The sequence below is a fragment of the Lithobates pipiens genome, unplaced genomic scaffold, assembly GCF_037356315.1.
Source record: "Lithobates pipiens isolate NorthernLeopardFrog02 unplaced genomic scaffold, aLitPip1_a1.2 Scaffold_16, whole genome shotgun sequence".
NCBI lineage: Eukaryota > Metazoa > Chordata > Amphibia > Anura > Ranidae > Lithobates > Lithobates pipiens.
In genome coordinates, this window is record NW_027507748.1 from 359312621 (window position 1) to 359334369 (window position 21749).

The 21749-nt window shown below is 40.4% G+C and overlaps 1 protein-coding gene across 8 annotated transcripts in view; it reads right to left on the reverse strand.

The window, feature by feature from the left end:
• ADGRB2 (adhesion G protein-coupled receptor B2) overlaps nucleotides 1–21749 on the reverse strand; it is a 706559-nt gene that overhangs the window by 510986 nt on the left and 173824 nt on the right. Inside the window, exon 1 of one of the 8 annotated variants that reach the window (XM_077481961.1) lies at nucleotides 16116–16182. The exons of the other annotated variants lie outside the window; for them this stretch is intronic. The gene's annotated coding sequence lies outside the window, so the exon portion shown is untranslated. Of the gene's footprint in view, nucleotides 1–16115; nucleotides 16183–21749 lie in introns of those variants that run through there. 8 annotated transcript variants of the gene reach the window in all.

Genomic DNA, 21749 nt, shown 5'->3' on the forward strand with positions numbered 1-21749 from the left:
TATTTTACTTACTATACTTATTCGATGTATATAGTTTGTTTTGCTGCAAAAAGGACTCACTGGGATATACACTATATTACCAAAAGTATTGGAATGCCTGCCTTTACATGCATGGTCTTAGTCTTGCGGGTTCAATATTGAGTTGGCCCACCCTTTGCAGCTACAACAGCTTCAACTCTTTTGGGAAGGCTGCCCACAAGGTTTATGAGTGTGTCTATGGGAATGTTTGACCATTCTTTAAGAAGCACACTTCTTAACCTTGTGGACAGCCTTCCCACAAGAGTTGAAGATGTTATAGCTGCAAAGGGTGGGCCAACTCAATATTTAATCCTACAGACTAAGACTGGGTTGCCATTAAAGTTCATGTGCGTGTAAAAGCAGGAAACCCAATAATTTTGGTAATATACAATGTCCATTATATATGAGATATATACAGTACATATTTAAAGGTGTTTATTAATTACTGTTGAATTTTAGAACTATGAGACATGATGTGAATAGAGTTTGTTTGGGTTAACACGTTTAAGTGGAGTATGAGTAATACGTAGAGGAGTCTGCCCATTTTTAAAATTATTTTTGTTTTTTGTATAATTAGCTTGTCAACGTAATAATTACATACCTATGTGCCTGTTAGCAAATGACCCAGAAATAATTTGTTTTTGGAAAGGATTTCCTAGGGCACAAAGATCCATGTGATCTTATCTCAGATTTTTTTTTTCTTGAGGCCCTGTTTTAGAATGAATGAGAGCTACTGCATTAGGCATACATGCCCCGTAGGTTAAACAGTGCTCTCCCCTTTTATTAGGAGAAAATCTATTGCCTTCTGAATGATATATTTACTTGATATTTTTTATTGATGACGTTTTCCAGTGTTTTGGCAACCTGTCGTGGTTTCAAATGATTTTTTTCAAAGACTGAAGCAGAATAATCAATATGTCAGTGGAAGCTAAACCACAGGAGAGCTTGACATGTGGGATGAAGCTCAGTATATTGTGAAATAAAAAAGTCAGCCCAGTGGGGTCCAATAGTCAGCAGGTAGAAAAGGACAAAAGGGAAACCGTGCCAGGGACACTACTCATTGCATGTCCAGATTGTCATGCACTGTTTTGTTTGTTATTTACATGTGTACTCTTGTTCATGTAACACACCTACCTAATGACTACCAAAGATAACCCATACTTGATAAATAAAGAACACATTTTTCATAGAGAAATAAAGAACTGCATTAGGCTTGGTATTCTCAGAAAGAAATCGCTAAGGAAAAAAAAATCCTAGGGACTGTGAAGAACGGAATCGATAATGTAATGTTATTAAATCACAGTTACAAACTGAAAACCATCATACAACATCAGACAGGAAAAGCTCACATTTGTTCCTTCAATGAATTTATACTATTATAGTATTGACTGCATTTTTCACAGAGCGAGCAGTGATTATCACTGTCTTTGGTTTCCCATACTGATACATAATGACTGAAATAACAAAAGGGTGGTTTCATTCCATTTTGAGGCCTCTTTCATCCAAGAAACAACTCCCAAAATGCACTGCAAAGAACTACGAAGGACGCACCAGAAATCCGTATCTAAGCTGGTCTGTGTTGACCTTCTCAATAACCTCTAAATTCAGTGCATTGTTTTACCAGTTTACATTTTTTTATTCCAAGTGATCAGCCTTTTGTCAGCCACTAAATCTATTACTGTATATCTTCAGAACATCCTTACTCCCTACTACACCTTATACTCCTTCCCCTATCCCCCACTAATTTAACAGTTCTATCTCTCTTACAAATTTTCTCCAGCAGTAAAAGCAGAATCTAGTGGCATTGAAAAGTTGCAGAATGTGAATAAACTTTGTTAGATGTCTGAGATGAAGAAATCCACACTTGCATTTTACCCTGCCTTTCTTGATCTCATTTGGTGAACAAGCCATATGGACATTTAAATTGGAACCAGTGTTTCCCTTGCTTTGTCAACTTTAGTTGTACATACTTGGGTGCTGCCAGGCTTCCTGTCACCCACAGAGAATCTTTAGAACTCCCCTTTATACCTAATTAGTACTCATAGATAAGTACTCATAGATAACAGAGACACAGTTGAGTTTACAGCTTCTTTACTGTTTTAACAGCGTAATGGTCCACCCAACAGGTGATAAAAAAAAACAACCTTCTAAGACTAGAGCAGAGAAGTTTCATTAACCAGAAACTCCAATAAAAATGTTTTTTTTTATTCCAGAAAGAGTGAAGAGAGGTTGTAATCACTGTTAGGTTTTCGTCACTGTCTGTGCCTCCATCAGGCAGATTTTCCTTTACTTCCAATGCCAGCAGCACAACAGGAAATGAGAGGAAATTTCAACTTTCCCCACTTTTGACAGGTGTTACCAGAACAGATATACCCCTACCTAGGAGATTTCTTCTCTACTACTGGTCTGATGACAGCTATAAAATTTTAAGATTTTCTCTCACCTTCTGCTGTGGTAAGAATAGTCTAGAGGGTAAAACGTGAGGGTGAAATCCTCACACAGGGATGAAGACAGCAGTAAAAACCTGATGGGGAGACAGCTATAAAAATATGATAGGACAGAGACAGCATTACAACCAAACTGGACAGAGACAACAATAAAGACCTGATGGGGGTTGTAACCCTTCCCCACTTTTTCAAATTTAAAGAAAGCAGTATTGCTGGTGGTCCACTATAAGGTGGAATGTAGCCTAAAAATGAAATATTGCAGGTTGGCTTCACTGCAGCAGAGACAATGTATGTCTCCCTACTTCAACAGATATTCAGCATGACTTAGTGACAGGATGAATTACCTCTCATGCACATGTGTGAGACCCATGTCATCTAGGATTTGGCAATCAAGATGGCTCCAGATGCTGAACCTATAGCTGCTTTATGATGTCAGCATAGCATTTCGGGGGGGGGGGGGGGGGTTAGTATAGCAGAGTTTAACTCGGCTTTGAGTTGTTTTTAGAAGTTAGCAACATTCAGTAGTCTTGACTGCCTAACAAGGAGCTTCTGGCATAATGCTTAATCTAAAGGAACATCTGAGCTTATAGTCAATAGAGTGTCCAACCTGCCTGCATAGTTTTGGGTAGAATGGGTGAAGGTTAGAACCATTGTCAGATTTTTGCTACTGCTCATTTTGTCTTTTGGGTTATTCACTCTTAAAATGTTGTAACTCTAAAGATTTGTTTTTCTTTTACCTTAATGCATTCTCTGCATTAAGGTAAAAAAACTGTCCTCCACCCTCCCTCTCTAAGCCCTTGTACACACGATCGGACATTCCGATGGACAATGTCCGATAGGACCGCGTTGTCGGATAATCCGGCAGTGTGTGGGCTCCATCGGACTGTTTCCGTCTGAGTATCCGACGGACCAAGTTTTCCAGCTGGGCTATAAAATTTTCCGACAACATGATCCGATCGGACTCTGTCCGATCATGTGTAGAGAATTCCGATCGGACAAAGTACCACGCATGCTCAGATCAAATTCCTAGACCAAAGCTATTGGCTACTAGCCTGAACATAGTTCCGTCCTAACGAAATAACGTCATCACGTTAAGTACGATCGGATTTTCTGACAACTTTGTCTGACTGTGTGTATGCAACAGTTTCGGACAAAATCCGTCAGACAAAATCCGATGGATTTGGTTGTCGGACTGTCCGACCGTGTGTAAAAGGGCTTAGACTTACCTGACTCCTTCATGAATCCAGCATTGTGCATGGCTGCAGATTTTTTCTCCCCTCTCCTTGCTCTTGCAGGCTTTGCTGAGAGCACCAGGACCTATTGGCTCCTGCTGCTGTCAGTCAAATTCTTCGAGGAGAGAACAGGAGATGGGGTCAAGGTGCACTTTTTGTATCTATGAACGCACATAGCTCAGCTCAGGAGCAAACCTGCAGGTGTTCCCTCATAGCAAGTGATTTGCTATGGGAGCACCCACAGAAGAAGATGAACAGACAGCACCAGTGGAGGACCCCAGACGAGGAGGTAAGGGGCCTCTCTGTGAAATACCAATGCACTATCACTTTACTTCCTGCCTTGGTGACGACTCTCAAATGGGGATTTTCCCCTTACGTTACAGGGATATTACCACTTACTTCCTGCTCTCTTTTTTCCAGTAAGTGAGTATAAGTCTCCCATTGAGGAGATAAAAAACTAGCAAAGAGTTCCACTTTAAAGATGAGCTATATCTCTGTATAATAATCAGTTTGTTACCTCATGCAAGTCATTAAAAGTGCGGAGTATTGATTTATAAAGGGTAACTCTGCTTTTCTTAAAATATGCAGTATATGAAACAGAAATGCTAATACAGCAATTTCACAATGAAATGCTATTAATAATACTAAAGAAAGACACCCTTGTATTTCAATCTGCAACCAGCTATGATTTTTTTGTAACTATGGCAACGATTGGAGCGATATGTTTATTGTTTGAACAAAGAACTCCCCCATAACTGTAATTTCCTGCTCATATTTTTTGGCTCCTTGTGTTTCTCAGCAGTTTTGCTCTTATTACAGCCCTGGGACTGATATTATGATTTTATTAGTCAGACTCTCCCACGTAGCCTACAGGAAGTAGAAAGTGACTGCAGGAAGTAAGAAATAAGTGGAATCTGTATGTCAATCTATAAGAGAATTGTTAAATCCTTCCTTTCCACACAGCACATACTCACCTTTTCTTTCCCACCCTGCTGCTCTGTTAAGCTGCTTGAAGAGGATGTCGCACTGATTGGGAGCAGATTGGGAGCAGATTGGGAGCAGATTGGGAGCAGATTGGGAGCAGAGTGTCTCTTTTGAGTTCTTGCAGCAGGCCGCATGATGACACTCTGTCAGGTCCACCATCTAGCGCTGTGTTCCTCCTATGAAGCCTTCTGAGATATCTGACATGGATATCCCAAGAGGCTGCAGGGACATATCATTCTCGCCTAGGAGGCAGGGGATGGGCCAGACTGTAATATTAGTAAGAAATGTGAAAAAAAAAGTTGTTTTATCTCCCTTTACTAAAGGGGGAAGAATACAAGGTGCTGTAGTCATTTTTCAGAGTGAAGGTCAGCTTTAAGCTTCAGTCTGGACAGTTCCGAAGACACTATATTTTTTCAGACTGGAGTTTCGACTTCAGACAATATTCTTTTTGAGGGCTATGATTAAAAAGATGACAGCCAAGTACCAGGCACATCTGTTAGCCGACAGCATCGGAGAATATGAAAACATGAAAAATATATGTTGTGCAAGTTAACCAGGAATAATAATCACAACATCTATGGAATGTAAATCATTATGAACACTAATTGCAATGGGTAAGCTAAAAGTAGAAAGAGTACACACAGTTCTTTCTGCCTATAGCATTTCTGCAGCATTTCACCTTGCACTCCGGAACTGTATAAATACAGAGAGTTCAATCAGAACCCCTTGGAGGGTTGTGCAATAAAATGTGTAAGTAACTAATTAGTAATAACTGTACCAATGTTCATAATAATGACAGCCCGGACTGAAGGAATATGAATGACATTTTGAAATGAATTCATTATGGAATGTCCGTACATGCACAGCTAGTATGAGAGCCGGCAATAGCTTCTCATTAGCACATGCAGCTGAAGAAAAATATGGCTGACATCTCATGGCGCTAAAATAGTTATTATGGCTTGAAGAATAAAAGCTGTAGTTAATAGTGAGATCTTGTAAGAGATGGGCAGCAGCAGGTAATCGATCATGAAATCCAGCAGGATTGTAAATCCCAGCCCTAGGCAGCTGACATCTCCAGAGAGACCTACCAAGTAATGATAGATTTTTTTTTCATCTATGGCATCTGAAGGAGTTAAAAGAACTGATTTAATTAGCAGTGATAGTATGAACCGGCTAAAACGCTCCAGTGAATGCGTACCAATAGAGACTCCCTCCTCAAACTCCCAACGCTAACTAATTAAAGGTGAATATTTCAGCATCTTCAAAACAGCTGTGCATTCTCTTAAGAAGTGGGACCAAATTAAAACTGACTGTCATTTTTGGGTCACAATAACCTTGTAGACCTCTGGTCCTTGGAAAAAAAAAAAAAAAGACAAAATGCAATGATCACTTAGTAGGCAAATTATTAGCAGGGACATGTATGTAAACGTTGGTTTTATGTAAGTCCTCCCTTAGTACCTGGTGTGTTTGTGAATTGTGTAGCTTTAGAACCCTTTTAGTAGACGAAAAAAACTCTATGTAAAGGAATGTAGCAAACTCTATATGCTCCAACTAATGTAAGGCATACCCATTTTTATCCCTCACCATATTATTTTTATCACCTAAAAAAAGCTTTGCAATACATATTTGTCAACAACTCTGGGCTCCATCCAGCTGCCAGGACCCGAACAAAGCCACATGGGCCACATGCACTTTGTCAAAGGCACAGCCACTGATTTACTGGTTCTCTGTAGACTTCTTGACATCGATTGGTTATCCCTCTGGTGTAGCTGAGGAAGACCGAAACTGCCGACACAAGGCATTACAATGTTATTTTGCAGCTTCAGTAAATAGAAGCAGGTGAAATTAGATTAGCTAATTTAGATCCAATTTAACAAAAAAAGTTTGTTTTTTAAATTTGTTATGCATAATTACCTGCACAATCTTTGTTTCCAGCTATAATTTGTATTCATATGAACAGGGGTACAGTCAGGGCTTGCTTAAGGGCAACTGATGCCAAAAGCACATCTCAGCAATGTTGTCATACTCGACCCCTCCATTGCTTACCTGACAAGGCATTAAAAGAGAATAAGTGCTGAAAGTGAAATAAAAGTTTGAAAATGTATTCAGAAAACAAAGTGGAATACAAAGTCCATGGGACTGTAATGCACCTGCATGGACATGAGCAAGTATGGAGTGGAGGCACTTGACTGGCCTGCACAGAGTCCTGGCCTCAACTCGATAGAACACCGTTGGCATGAATTAGAGCTGGTCTGCGAGCCAGGCCATGTAAAGGCAGGTGCTCCAGTACTTTTGGTAATATTGTGTATATACCCATGAAGAAAAAAAGAAACTGCAATATATAAATCATGGGGATATATGTCACTGCATTGTAGTATTAGTTATATGTAGAGTATCTCTACTTTGTTGTATTGTGTCATTTTTAGTATGGTTGTGGTTGCACTGCATATAATGGGAGTTTTTTTTTCTTACCTTTTTAGAGGTGATTGAACATACTTGTATACTGAGCTACACCACTTGAGATTATATATACTACACACAGACTCAGGCCTCAACCGCTACAACCCTGGCAGACAGACAATACCAGAAGCCTCAAAAAACTGTGCCATGCTCTTGAACATCTGTGGTGCAAGACAAAGTCACAGCAAAATTTTAGCCAATATAAATCTGCCCTCCAAAACTACCATTCTTGTCTTCACACTGCCAAACAGACTTACTTTTTCACTCTCATTAACACCCTCTCCTGCAGTCCCTGTCAACTCTTTACTACCGTTAACGCTCTACTTCGTCCGCCATTACCTCTACCCACTAACTTACTCAATGCCCAGGAGATTGGGAGAGAGAGAGAATTTGTCTTGAGATCTCCTCCATTCTACAGATATCTCCCTCACTTTACACTCTTTGTCCTCCTGTACAATCAATGCTCTTGTTTAACCCAACTACTACAGAGGAAGTCAATACATTTTTTTCTAACGTCCAACTAACCTCCTGCCCGCTGCACCCTGTTCCTTCTCAAATACTCCGGTCACTCTCTGACTCTATCCTAAACTCATATCTTCAACCTCTCCCTCTCTACTGGCATCTTCCCCAACCTTCTGAAACATGCACTAGTCACTCCCATACCAAAAAAGGCCTCACTGGACCCCACCAATCTTAACAACCTAAGATCCATCTCCTTACTCTCTTTTGCCTCCAAACTCCTTGAACGTTTAATTACAACCGGCAGAGAGACCATCTCATTGAGAATAACCTTCTTGATCCGCTTCAGTATGGATTTTGTCCACAGCACTCCACATAAACTGCTCTCATAAAACTCACAAATGAATTTCTAGCAAAAACCAACAGTCATTATTCCATACTCTTCCTCTTGGATCTCTCTGCTGCCTTTGACACAGTTGATCACCCCTCCTCCTCAAAAAACTAAATTTGCTTGGCATCCCTGGCTATGCTCGACGTTGGTTCAAATCTTACCTTTCTTACCACACCTTAAGTGTCACTTACAAGTCCATTTCCTCCTCTCCAACATATTTTACCATTGGGATCCTCCAAGGTTCTGTCCTTGGACCTCTACTATTCACGATCTATACATCCTCCCTGGGTCAGCTGATAGCCTCTAATGGCTTCCACTACCATTTATATGCTGATAACACCCAAATCTATCTCTCTACCCCTCCGCTCACCCCATCAGTTTCCTCACACATAAGCAGACATAACAGCCTGAATGTCACACCACTTCCTCAAACTGAATCTATCTAAAATTGATCTCATAATATTTCCTTCCCCATGTGCCCCTTCCCCTGACTTCTCTGTCAAGATCAATGGCACAACTATCATTCCATCCCCACATGCCAGGATGCTAGGGGTAACCCTAGACTCTAAACTGTCCTTTCAGGCCCACATCCAATCCTTGTCCAAATCATGCCGTCTTAACCTCCGCAACATCTACAGAATAAGCCCCTTTTTAACCAATGACACCACTAAGCTTCTAATTGACTCCATGGTTATCTCTCATATCGACTTCTACAACTCACTCATCATTGGATTACCTTTACATACACTATCCCCCCTTCAGTCCATAATGAATGCTGCTGCAAGACACCTTACCAACCATTCATTTTCATCCACCCATCTCTGCCAATCTCTGCACTAGCAGAATGACAGCCGGTCAGTGGTTCAGTTATCCTGACTGGGGATCATATGATGTCCAGCAGGATAATATTCGGGCATGCGCCCGTGGGGGCATGCAGCACGGTTGATCAAAGGTGCTGTGTGTCAGTCTGACACACTGCATCTTTGATCATGGTATGGAGCCTCTAACAGAGGCTCCTTACCACGTGATCAGCTGTGACCAATCACAGTTGCTTATTGCATGAACCAGGAAGTGCTGGTAAATCGCATTCCTCTGTACTCGCTGTCAGGGAGAGCCGATCGGTGGCTCTCCCTGTCGGAGGGGGGTCTGTGCACATTGATTATCAGCACAGCCCCCATCAAATGTTCCCATCAGCTTCCAATCAGTGCCCATCAGCTGCCAATCAGTACCCATCAATAATGGCTGTCAGTGCCAATCAGTGCCAACCACAGTGCCAATCAGTGCTCACCACCATGCCAGTCACTGCCCATTACAGTGCCAATCAGTGTCCAGCAGTAACACCTGTCAGTACCTCATCAATACTTCATCAGTGCTGCCCATGAGTGCCACTTGTCAGTGCCAACCAGTACCACCTATCAGTGGCAATCAGTGCCGCCTATCAGTGGCCAACAGTGCTGCATATCAGTGCCGCATATCAGTGCCCATCAATTCTACATATCAGTGCCCCCTCATCAGTGCTCATTAGTTCCACCTTATCAGTGGCAACTCATCAGTGCCCATCAGTTCTGCTTAATCACTGCCCATCAGTGAAGGAGAAAACTAAATATTATAACTGAAACAAATAAAACCTTTTTTTTTCAAAAATGTTGATCTTTCTTAGTTTGTTTAGCAAAAAATAAAAACCCCAGTGATGATCAAATACCACCAAAAGAAAGCTCTATTTGTGGAAAGAAAATCTAAAAATTTAGTTTGGGTGCAGCATTGCATGACCACGTAATTGTCATTCAAAGTGCGAAAGCACTGAAAGCTAAAAATTGTCCTAAACAGGAAGAGGCAAAATGCCCGGTATTGAAGTGGTGAAAGAAGCTTATCCTGATTCTTACTAATACACTGTTTTACTTTCTCCATCAGCTCACCCCCACAGCTTTTACCTATTGTATCAATTGACCCCCCCCTCCTAGATTGTAAGCTCTAATGAGCAGGGCCCTCTGATTCCTCTTGTATAAAATTGTAATGTAACTGTAATGTCTGCCTTCATTTTGTTAAGTGCTGTGCAAACTGTTGGTGCTATATAAATTCTGTATTATAATAATATATCATTTTTTTTGTTCATGGCAAGTGCGGGGCAATTGTTTTTGAACAAAACTTGTTACTGCTGGCTATTTTTTTAAAGGAAGATTATTTTGCATCTTAATGTGTCCTTCCACAGAATATACAAATGTGTATATGTAATATAATAATAAAATTACATCAAAGCAAACATAAAAAAAATGTGTTGCATTAAACATTAGTTTAAGTAAACCTTACATTAACAAATCAAAATACATGCTCACTTTTTTCTTTCATGTTAAACCTGTATATTAATTAAATAAGTAAAGGTACAAATGCAGTAGTATTGATCACACATCCAATTAGTATGCGTAAAACACTAAAGGTGAAGTGCATAGCTATGTCTCCCAAGGGAAGAATGTAAGAAAGTGTCCTTGCTTTCCACAATTACAATCAAACCGTTTCATTTTTTTTTTCTTTCTTTTAATTGATAGACAAACTACCTCTGTGTTAAAGTGCATGTAAACCTTAGCAATAACCATTTATTATTTGCTTGCTATTGTTGTGGTAAATATACCATTGTAAGTGTATTGTTATAACTAACTGTTCAGTAAATGCAAAAAATTATTATGGATCCTTGTCAGAAATTCAGTGAGCTTGTAACTTTGGGGGTTATTTACAAAAGGAAAATCCATTTTGCACTACAAGTGCAAACTACAAGTGCAAAGTGCACTTGAAATTGCACTGAAAGTGCACTGGGAAGTGCAGTCACTGTAGATCCGAGGGAACCATGCAAGGAAAATAAAAAACAGCATTTTAGCTTGCACATGATTGGATAATAAAATCAGCAGCCCTTCCCCTCATTTCAGATCTACCCCTCACATTTACAGCAAGTGCACTTTCAGTGCAATTTCAAGTGCACTTATAGTACAAAGTGGATTTGCCTTTCGTAAATAACCCAAGGAGTCTAATCAGACCTATGTTATACAGGTAAGGAGAGGGAGAGGTGTTCTATAGGCCTAACACATTTCATGCCCAAGTTGACAGCATCGCTCCTTTGTAGATGTAGTACAGTAAGTAAGCATTGTCACCCTAGGCCAGGAGGTGGGCTACTAGCGGGATCACCGGGTAAAATAAAAAAATTGCCTGGAAAAAAAAAAGCGCAAATTATGCCACCACATCCAAAGACTGATAAGCTGCAAAATATAACATTTTGTTCTTGAATTTAGGTACTCTTTAAGCAGCAGCTGAGAAAAACTCTCATTCTAAGTTAAACTGTGGCACCACCTTATATGAGGCATTGTTTCAAACTAAGGTGCCCTTGAGATAGCAACACCTAATAAAGTCTGGCCCTATAAGCCCAGTAAAGGTTAAAACCAAAACGACAATACATTGAAAAATAATGAGAAACATTGTTTTATCCTGTATAGACTTTTAGGGCTCTTCACACTTTGGTGCTCTGGTGCAGTGAATTGTTTTATGTGAACCTATTTAAATAAATTGACAGCCAACACACCAGATTGAAAAAAAAATGGACATCCATCACTTTACAGCAGCTTACTACAATGTTTCATAATGCAATACTATGTTAGTACATAGTTAGTACATATTAGGTTAGTACATTGGGGTAATGGCGCTGCTCCATGCTTACTAGTATAACACCACACCTGGTGGTGTGAATGAGCCCTAATGCAGAAGTAGATAGCTGCTAAATAAAATAATGTAGCACTGATGGTTAAACCACATTAGCTTATGGACCCAAGAGCGTTTTCATCGTTAGATTCTAAACTGAAGTTCGGAACATTTTGCAAGTAAAACAAATTAGCTAAAGGCTATCTCATTGGCTAGAAAGGTGCCAACTCTAAGGGAAAGATTTAAAAAAAAAAAAAAAAAAAAGCTGCAACAATGGATCCACAGAAACTCCATATGGCAATTAGTTAATACAATCTGGAAGAAAGAACAGCAGCTTTGTTTAATACTGTATAGTATATCAAGTTGAACTCAATACTCAATAAAGTTTCATGTAGAACTATAATCAGAGAACAATATTTATATAAAAAAGTTATTTTTTTATAAAGGGAAACTGTACACAGACAATAATATATGAATATATATATATATATATATATATATATATATATATATATATATATATATATATATATATATACACGCTAATATGAAAGAACTGTCAATGAAGCATTTGTTTGATCTAATGCTACACCTCAGAATGCATCTGATGGTCTTCTCACATTTTGGCAAGTCTCTCAAGTGTTTGAAGATTTCAGGATGCAACAATTTAGCTAGATCAGCTCCCTCTACTGTGAGATCATTTTTTGGCCAGAGAAATGTCAAAATGACAGTTTGGGGACCAAAAATTTCCCGTTCCTTTGTAAATGTTCACTCAGTAAAGATGGAGTTTTACCCTGCTTGTATTCTGTTGTGTGAGATGGGTGTTTTTGATCTTTTGGAGAAATATCCTGCTCATGGCAATTATGTTAAAAATGCTGAAGAAGCATGATAACAATGGTTGTATTATATCCTAAATAGTTGTCCATGCATTACCTACATAAGGTTTGGATTTACTGCACTAGGTAGACACACAGCCCTTGGTGCATAATATTTGTCATATTTACCATTCATGACATGCTTAGCAAGTTGGTTCTTTTTGGCACCAACCTCTTAGCTATATGATACACACATAAATAAAATCAAACCTAGCTCCTAAAAAAAACATAATATTTAACTTTACACTATAATCCCGGGGTAGGCAACCTTTCAGAGATTGAAATCTACCTGGACAACATGTAGGAAATCAAAGGTCCTTGGGGGGGGGAGTCGTCCAAAAAAAAAAAAAAAAACACATAGTGAGTCACAGTAGTGTCTCTTGCCCCCCTGTAGCTGTTTGCCCTGTTACTCCCAACACGCTCTCTCCTACATTACAGGGCTTGTACATCACAGAGGCAGGACAGTGCTGAATGGAGGGTGTTAACAAGCTGATGATTGATTACTAGGACCACCTAGCAACCAATCACCTGCTAGTTAACTTGCAAAGTTAATGAAAGCAGCTCCCGGTCCCGTTCTCCATCCAGCACTGTTTTGCCTCTCACTGCTCTCTGCTAGTGAAGGGAGAGTAACACCGGCAAAGCCTTGGCGAGCATCAGCGCAGCCCTGATCGTGATCTACCTGTCGGCTTCCTGCAAATTGACAGGTAGATCGCGATCGTCAGGTTGCCGACCCAGGCTATAATCTAACCTAACACTCAGTCCAGATGATGCTTCTTTTCGTTTTGGATACAGTGGGGTATTAGTGTTTTTTTCCTGCTATCTGTGACTCTATTAGAAAGACTTTGTCTTACTTACTACCCTTGGAAATGGATTCCCCAGACAGGAAGGGAGGATAAATCTCCAACAGCAACAAATCTCTCAGCTCAGATTGCAGCAGCTCTAATCTACCCCTACTCTGTCCAAAAGTAAAAACTGTTTGGTTGAACATACACTTTAAGTGTTAGCCCTTGTACACACGGTCGGACATTCCGACAACCAAATCCGTTGGATTTTGTCCGACGGATTTTGTTTGATGGATTTGGTCAGAAACTGTTGCATACACACGGTCAGATAAAGTTGTCGGGAAAATCCGATCGTTCAGAATGTGATGTTATTCATTTCATTACGACGGGACTACGTTCAGGCTAGTAGCCAATAGCTTTGGTCTAGGAATTTGATCTGAGCATGCGTGGCACTTTGTCCGATCGGAATTCTCTACAAACGAAAGGACAAAGTCCCATCAGACCATGTTGTCGGAAAATTTTATAGCCCAGCTGCAAAACTTTGTCGGTCGGATATTCAGACGGAAACAGTCCGATGGAGCCCACACACGGTCGGATTATACGACAACGCGGTCTGATCAGACATTTTCCGTCGGAATGTCCGACCGTGTGTACAAGGGCTTAGATTAGGTGTTAGTGGGAGGTGACGCGCTAAGGGTTTTTTAGAAACTAGGTTACGTTTTACAGTTTGGATAAGGTATGGGTTAAATATAAAGCCCCCCAAACACACAGGCTGAATGTCGGACGGCATCAGCCAGTTCAATAGAAGCGGGCTGAAATTCGGCCCATGTGTACTGCAGCTGGTCTGACAAAAGCTGGCCTTTCAGCCGGCTTCTGTTGAAGGTGCATGGCCAATAAAGGTTTGCTGACCGGCTCACGATCAGCGCTCTCAGCCAATGGCATTGGAAGCAGACGCCCCCCTGTCAAAACACAATAGAAAACCAAGGGATATTGCTGTACTAACATGATATTATTAGTATAGCTGCTCCGCCCTGAGCTGTCAGATTTTGTTCGCTCAGCCTGCTGGGTTGAACGAAAAAAACTAGCAGTGTGCACCAGGCTTGAGTGTCAGCCTAAGGGTCAAGGTGTGTAAAGGGTACTTTTTTATACTTGTTTTTGATGTTACCTGCTGTTGGTATTGCAGTGTCAAAAAAAAATACACCACACATTTTAGGGGAGTATTGGTTTACCATAGTTTTGGTCCTTTCGAAGTGTGAGAATTCTTTGTACCTCCATATCCTGTCTTTTTTCGTTCTGCTTTTCATCGGTTTTTACTACTACTATGATCATTACTTTTCTGACTAGTTAGTAACAGCCACAGAATCACACAGTGGCAGTAATTCAATGCCATTTATGTGTTTCTGGCAAAGGCAACGTAGCATGTTACCTTTATAGTCCACTTATTTAGGTGGCTTCTTTTCCTAGCAGAGTAGTGCATTACATTGTGACTAAGCTTTTAAATTGCTGTAATATTCTGCCAAAGGTACTGCTCCTTAGTATATTAGGCAAGTGTATATACATACTGTAGTATAATCTGTTTTGTTTTAAAACTTAAGGCTGGGTTCACACTGAGTAATGGAGTGGCTCACAGCAGGGGGTCTGCTGTGTCTCCATTCACCGGTTCAGGTCCGATTTCAGCCCAATTTCTTGGCTGAATTTGGAACTGAAACTAACCAGAAAATGCACAGGACTCCTATGCAATTCGCACCGGAGCAGCTGCGAAGATGTGTGAACCAGCTCCATAGAGAGCCGGTCACAATCTCCTGCCATGTGAATTGGATGCAGGGAAGCACACATCCAATTCACACTGGTGTGAACCCAGCCTAAATGTGCATGAACATTCAATGTTGGATGGAGCCAAATGTGATAAAGGAAATGGCAGCTGCTTGTTTACCCCTTGGAGTTCCTACCCATTTTGCTGTGGTATAATCCCAGATTGTGTACACAAATGTGAGATGAGGAAAGGGGTGCTACTGCATTTAGTCTAATGCCTAGAAAGAGACAGCAAGGATCTGAATAATAGGACAGTTTAGGGTGTTGCGGGTGGTAGATGTCTTATCAAATTGTAGTTAACTGTGAACTTAGATTTTTCATAAATATCACATTCCCTCAACTCTTCAAACCAGACTCTTCATCCAAATTTTGTAAGACAGTAATACAGACAATGGGCAGGGATTGCTATTTTTTAAAACACATTCAAATCATAGCAAATGTCGGTTCCTAAAGTGTATTCCCACTTTTACAGCCAAATTCAGATAACGCCTATTTTATATTTGTTACACATTCTCATTAGCATAGCATAACTTTTGCTGCTTATATGTTATTTGCTCTTTTCAGAAAATTCCAAAATGAAAGTTTTCCTCTGCTAGACAGAGGGATTTGATGTTTACCATAATTAACCCTGTCTACACTGGACTGACATATTTTATTATCACTTGTAAACTAGATCTGAACAATGTGATGTTGATTTACTAAAACTGGAGATTGCAAAATCTAGTGCAGCTGTGCACGGTGGCCAATCAGCTTCTAAATGCAGCGTGTTCAATTAAACTACGATTTTAAAAAAAAAAAAAACGTGGAAGGTGATTGGTTTCTATGCAAAGCTGTGCTAGATTTTGCACTCTTCAGTTTTAGTAAATCAACCCTTGTCTGTCCAAACAAAGGGTTAAAGAGCTGGAAGTAGGCCTTCCACATGTAGAAGCAGGCCTTCCACAATGGTGTTTTAATGAGGGGGACTCAGTGTGTACCTCTTTGCCAGTGGACTTAAGTGACTTCATTTCTGCTGATTCCCAATTGTTCAATGTAGCTTGCAGTGAGGCTGCCTCAAACAAACACCTAGAAAGATAATACATATTGTTTTCATCATTATTTTTAGAAATACTTTGTGAATGGGAACACATAACAAACATTGCAAAATAGTGTTTTTTTATTATTATTAATATTTGACTGCAAAAGTAGAAATAGACTTTAAAGTAAACCTGCCACTCAGCTGGGCAATTCAGACTAGGACTAATAATAAATACTTCAGTAGAGGCTTCATTCAGAGAAATAGGCAGCAGGATTTCTAGCCTCCTTCATGATCTTTTAATAATGTTGGTGACCTTATTGTCCAAAAGGGTAAAATGCAAGTATTGAATATCATTTCCTCTGGCTATACCTCTGGATCTACTGTTCTTAATATATTGCAAGTTAGACAGATGAGTGGGAAAGCTAAAGTGTGGAGAGACACCATCTGTATAGAGAACTCTCAATGTGTAGTATTATGACAGCCTTAAAGGACAGTTTTATATATAGTCAACAATGCAGGATTGCCCAGACAGTGCCGGTATCCCATTGGCTCCCAGATGCTTCTGTATAGTATACAGAGTACTGTTCTGGCTTATACCTACACCCCATTCCCATCCTGGCAGACACAAGTAGAGTATTTAAATATTGATCCGCCATTTGCACTTTTGCTGACATTTATTTTTTCTATAGGTTTATCTGAATTTTGATTATAATTTGATGGATTGAAAGAATTCATTGCATGGCAGGTCCCATGATTCACAGCTTTTGCTTGTAAGCAGAACCAAATGTATTCAGAAGAAACACAGCTATAGCAGTTACCACCATTTTCAATATAAAACAATTGTTTAAACTATGTGAATATCAAATTGCATGTGCACGGACTGAGAGGCAACCATGATATAAATGGTGAACCCTCTGTATAACAGATAGATTGTATGCAACTGATTCAAACACAGTTGACTATAGCCAGTTATATTCTACTTTACAGTTGTACCTATTCATCTTATGTATTTCTTTATTACCTGTAATGACATCAAATAATGTACATTAAAGGGATTTACTATTATTTGCTTTCCGTTTCCCCATTATATATAGGAGAGCATTGTTATAATTATTTTACCACCCACCAATCCCAGTATGAAATGCATTCAACAGTGAAGCAAAGCAGCTACTCCACAGGGCTCTCCTAATTAATTAGGAATGTATTTAAAAAAAAAAAAAAAGAAGAAGCACCTTTACCATCTTTTTAATGCAACACATTACAGGGAATATTGAACACAGAGTTATGCACTTTCCCTGAAATTCATTGTAAGAGTCAAACCATTTTCCCACATGTGTGACTCTAGGATTAATGGGAATAAGCAATGTACCCAAAATATTGTTGAGGCTGGAAATACAAGGCTTCCTTATTTTATTCACATATAAGCCTTTTGCTAGGGATCAATAGCCTTAAGCATGAACTTGCAATAAATGTACAGTGGACTTCCAACACAATTCAGCAAGAGATTCACAGGATCATCACATCTCCATTTCACAAATTCTGCAAAACTGCACCGTTGAAAATGACTTGACGTTCACAGATCAATATAAAGGTCAGTGCTAGGCAATTGCCCTTTTAACCCTTTCTTACCTTCTTACATACACCACAGCCTTGTTTCACATTGTGAGTCAGTAAGTAGAAAGTACAGCCTGATTTATATTGATAAATAGTTTATAAAATGTGAAATCACATCTGAAGATAATTGAGAATAAGGTCAGGTCATGGCAAGCTGCTCCCTCTGTAATGGCATCATTTCATAAAGACCTAGTATGGAAAAAAAAAAACTACTTACTTAGGGCACCTGCAGTGGCACTTTTCAGGTGCTTTGGCAGTGCTGCCCATTGATTTCAATGGGCAGGGGTGCTTTAGGAGCGGTGTATACACCACTCCTAAAGCGCCTCAAAGATGCTGGTTGCAGGATTTTTTTTTTAACATCCCGCAAGCGCACCGCTCCAGTGTGAAAGCCCTCGGAAGTGACATGAGACAGGCGCTTTGCAGTCGCTATTTTTAGTGCTATAGCGCCTGTAAAACGCCTCAGTGTGAAAGTAGCCTTATAGGGGTAGAAGCCAAGTACTAAGTGAGATGAGATTTTTGCCTCACTAAGGTTATGGATTCTTTTTAGTACATTTTGTTAAAGAAAACATGTATGACGAGCAATATGTAGGTTACTATTTCTGGTCTTCTTTGAATAAACTAGTTGCCTGGTTGTCATGCAATGCTTACTAAGTTACCTTCACAGGAAAAGTCTGCAGACATAATATGTCAACTTAAAGGTAGATTTCCTAAAATTCATTGTTTTTCAGGGTGAGTGACTCTTAAAGCTCTAAAGTTTTATCAATATTATAGCTAGACCATTAGTATTTTGAGAACAAGATCAGTTACCGTGTGACAGCGTCCATAACTACCCAATACAAGTTTCCTTTAAAGGGCATCATAGGCAGTCTACATTTGCCTAAAAGGGCTGGCTGCAGGGAATAAATTGTGTACATTTAGCTCCCTAGCAAAATAGCACAACAATGTTAGGAATTTAAAGTGATCCTGTGCAATGCCTATTTTACACAATGGAACAGTTTTACTTTACAAAAGGGACTTTAAACATACTGTAGATACATTGCCTACACCACCCTGATCCGCTGCTGAATCCAACACTTCTAGGTTTGGTAGAGCATGCGGGGGGGGGGGGGGGAGGTTGCATAGCCGAGTGTAAATTTTGGCTTTGTTGTCTATCAGTCGATCCAGGGTAGGGGGAGCACAGGTGAGATGAATAAAGAATTCTATAAATTCCTCCTGTGAAGTGAACCTGTTAGTTTGCCACTTTCAAAAAAAATCCCACTCTCCCTAGTTCACTAACCTAATCTAAGTTGTACCCCTGCTCATGTGCTGCTAACTTATATCTCAGTGTCAACCTTCTCTGGTGTTTGTCCTTGGGTCTAAAATCTTCTCCACTGGTTGTGGCTGCACAGTAATACCCCATAAACTTAATGGGGTTGTACATGTAAGCATCCCTAGCTCAGGAGTATGGCTCCATTCAAGTCTGTCCAGATTTACTGCACAGGTACACTCAGCACCGGAGGAGAAGGGGGTTATTTACGAAAGACAAATCCACTTTGCCCTACAAGTGCAAAGTGCACTTTAAATTGCACTGAAAGTGCACTTGGAAGTGCAGTCGCTGTAGATACAAGGGGGACATGCAAGGAAGATAAAAAAAACATAATTTTAGCTTGGACATGATCGGATAATAAAACCAGCAGAGCTTCCCCTCGTTTCAGATCTACCCCTCAGATTTACAGCGACTGCACTTCCAGTGCAATTTCAAGTGCACTTTGTGCAAAGTGAATTTGCCTTTCGTAAATAATGCGTCAAAGGTTGTAAATATTATAATGCCTTGTGCACACAGACGGACATTCCAACCACAAAATCCATCGGATTTTTTCAGACGGATTTTGTGCCAAACTTGTCTTGCATACACATGGTCGGACAAAGATGTCGGAAAATCCAATCGATCTTAACGAGGTGACATACAAAATGTACATCGGGACTATAAACAGGCCAATAGCAGTCTCTTAATTTATTCTGAGCATGCGTGGCATTCTGAGCATGCGTCACAATTGTCTACACATGAATGGAATTTAAACGATCGGATTTTGTTGTTGGAAAATTTTAGATCCTGCTCTCAAAATTTGTTTGTCGGAAATTCAGACGGAAAAAGTCAGATGGAGCCCACACAGGATCGGATTTTTCGACAACACGATCCGATCGCACATTTTCCATCGGACAGTCCGACCCTATGTACAGGGCATAAAAGTTAAGGAGAGTTAGGTAAGCATCTGGGTGGGGGAGTTCTAGTTTAGAATAGTTTAGAGGACTAGGAAGAATATTTTTTTTTTTAAGTAGACCTGTACTTTTTTTTTTATATATACATTCTTTTATGTAAAGATTTTAAAGTTTTACAATGCATGGAAAACATACAAGCAAGTTCAACAAGAACATATGAATACATGCCTAACAGTATATTTTTAAATGTTTACAGTATTGTCAATGAGATGAAACAACATAGTGTTATGATAAATATAACATCATGAGATAGCGCAATGGATGTTGAAATAAAATACTATACAGTAGGTGAATGGGAAGAAAAAAAAAGAGGGGGGGAGGTAGGTGTGGGATGAGGGAAGGAAGGGTGGGGCAAAAAGAGGAGGGATAAGGCGGAAGTGAAATTAGATTTTTATAAAATCCAGTTTAAAAAAAATATGAACATTGGGTGAAATTTTTTCACCCAAACTTTACGCAACTTTTACCCAACATTAACAGATTTTTCCAATGAAATTCAATTAGAAAAATGTGTAAGGCCGGGTTCACACTGGTACGACAAGCACTCCGACATTGGGAGCTCATGTCGCATGACGTGTAAAAATCAATGTCTCCCTATGGGAGCTGTCTTAACTGGTCCGACACAAGTTGGTCTGACTTTGAAAATGCTCCCTGCACTACTTTGGTCCGACTTTGATCCTACTTGAACCCATTGACTATCATTGAAGTAGGATCAAAGTAGGATCCTTGTCCTAACCATCTGACTTTGGCATCCGACATTGTGTTATTTCCTGCCCCCTGCTGTAGCCCCTCCCATTGTCTGTTAGTTTTGATTGGTCAAGGAACAAGTTGTACTATCTGAAAGGTCAGATCAAAGTAATATCCTGTTCATGAAAGTCGGATGGATGTAGGACCAATGTAGGACCAATATAGGAACAATGTAGGACTGATGTAGGAGAGCAAAGTAGGATGAAAGTCGTACTACTATCATGTAGTATAGTGTGAACCCGGCCTAAGGCCATCCTTCTTTAGATCTGACTTTGCGCTGCGACTTGAAGCCGACATACGCCCCACTTTCAATGAACAGGGATCCCTGCCAATACCAGGCACTGTGTTTGGTATGAATCTTGAGGGGAAACTCCACGCCAAATTTTAAACAAAAAACTGGCATTGGTTCCCCCTCCAAGAGTTTACCAGGCCCTTGGGTCTGGTGCGGATTTTAAGGGGAGCCCCTATGCTGAAAAAAACGCATGAGGGTCCCCCCAAAATCCATATCAGACCCTTATCCAAGCATGCAGCCTGGCCAGTCAGGAAGAGGGGTGGGGACAAGCGAACTGTCCCCCCTCCTGAACCATACCACATGGCATGCCCTCAACATGGGGGGTGGGCACTTTGGGGCAGGGAGGTGCCCTGTGGCCCCCACCCCAAAGCACCTTGTCCCCATGTTGATGAGGATAAAGGCCCCTTCCCAACAACCCTGGCCATTGGTTGTCAGAGTCTGCGGGTCAGGGGTGAATCCGGGAGGGTATGGTTCAGAAGGGGGGACCCCTTTTCTTGACTGGCTGGGCTGCGTGGTCAGATAAGGGTCTGGTATGGATTTTGGGGGGACCCCTACGTCCTTTTTCCGGTATAGGGGGTTCCCCTCAAAATCCATATCAGACCGAAGGGCCTCATATGTGCTTGCAGGGGGAACCTATGCCAGTTTTTTATTTAAGATTTGGTGCAGAGTTTCCCCTCAAGATCA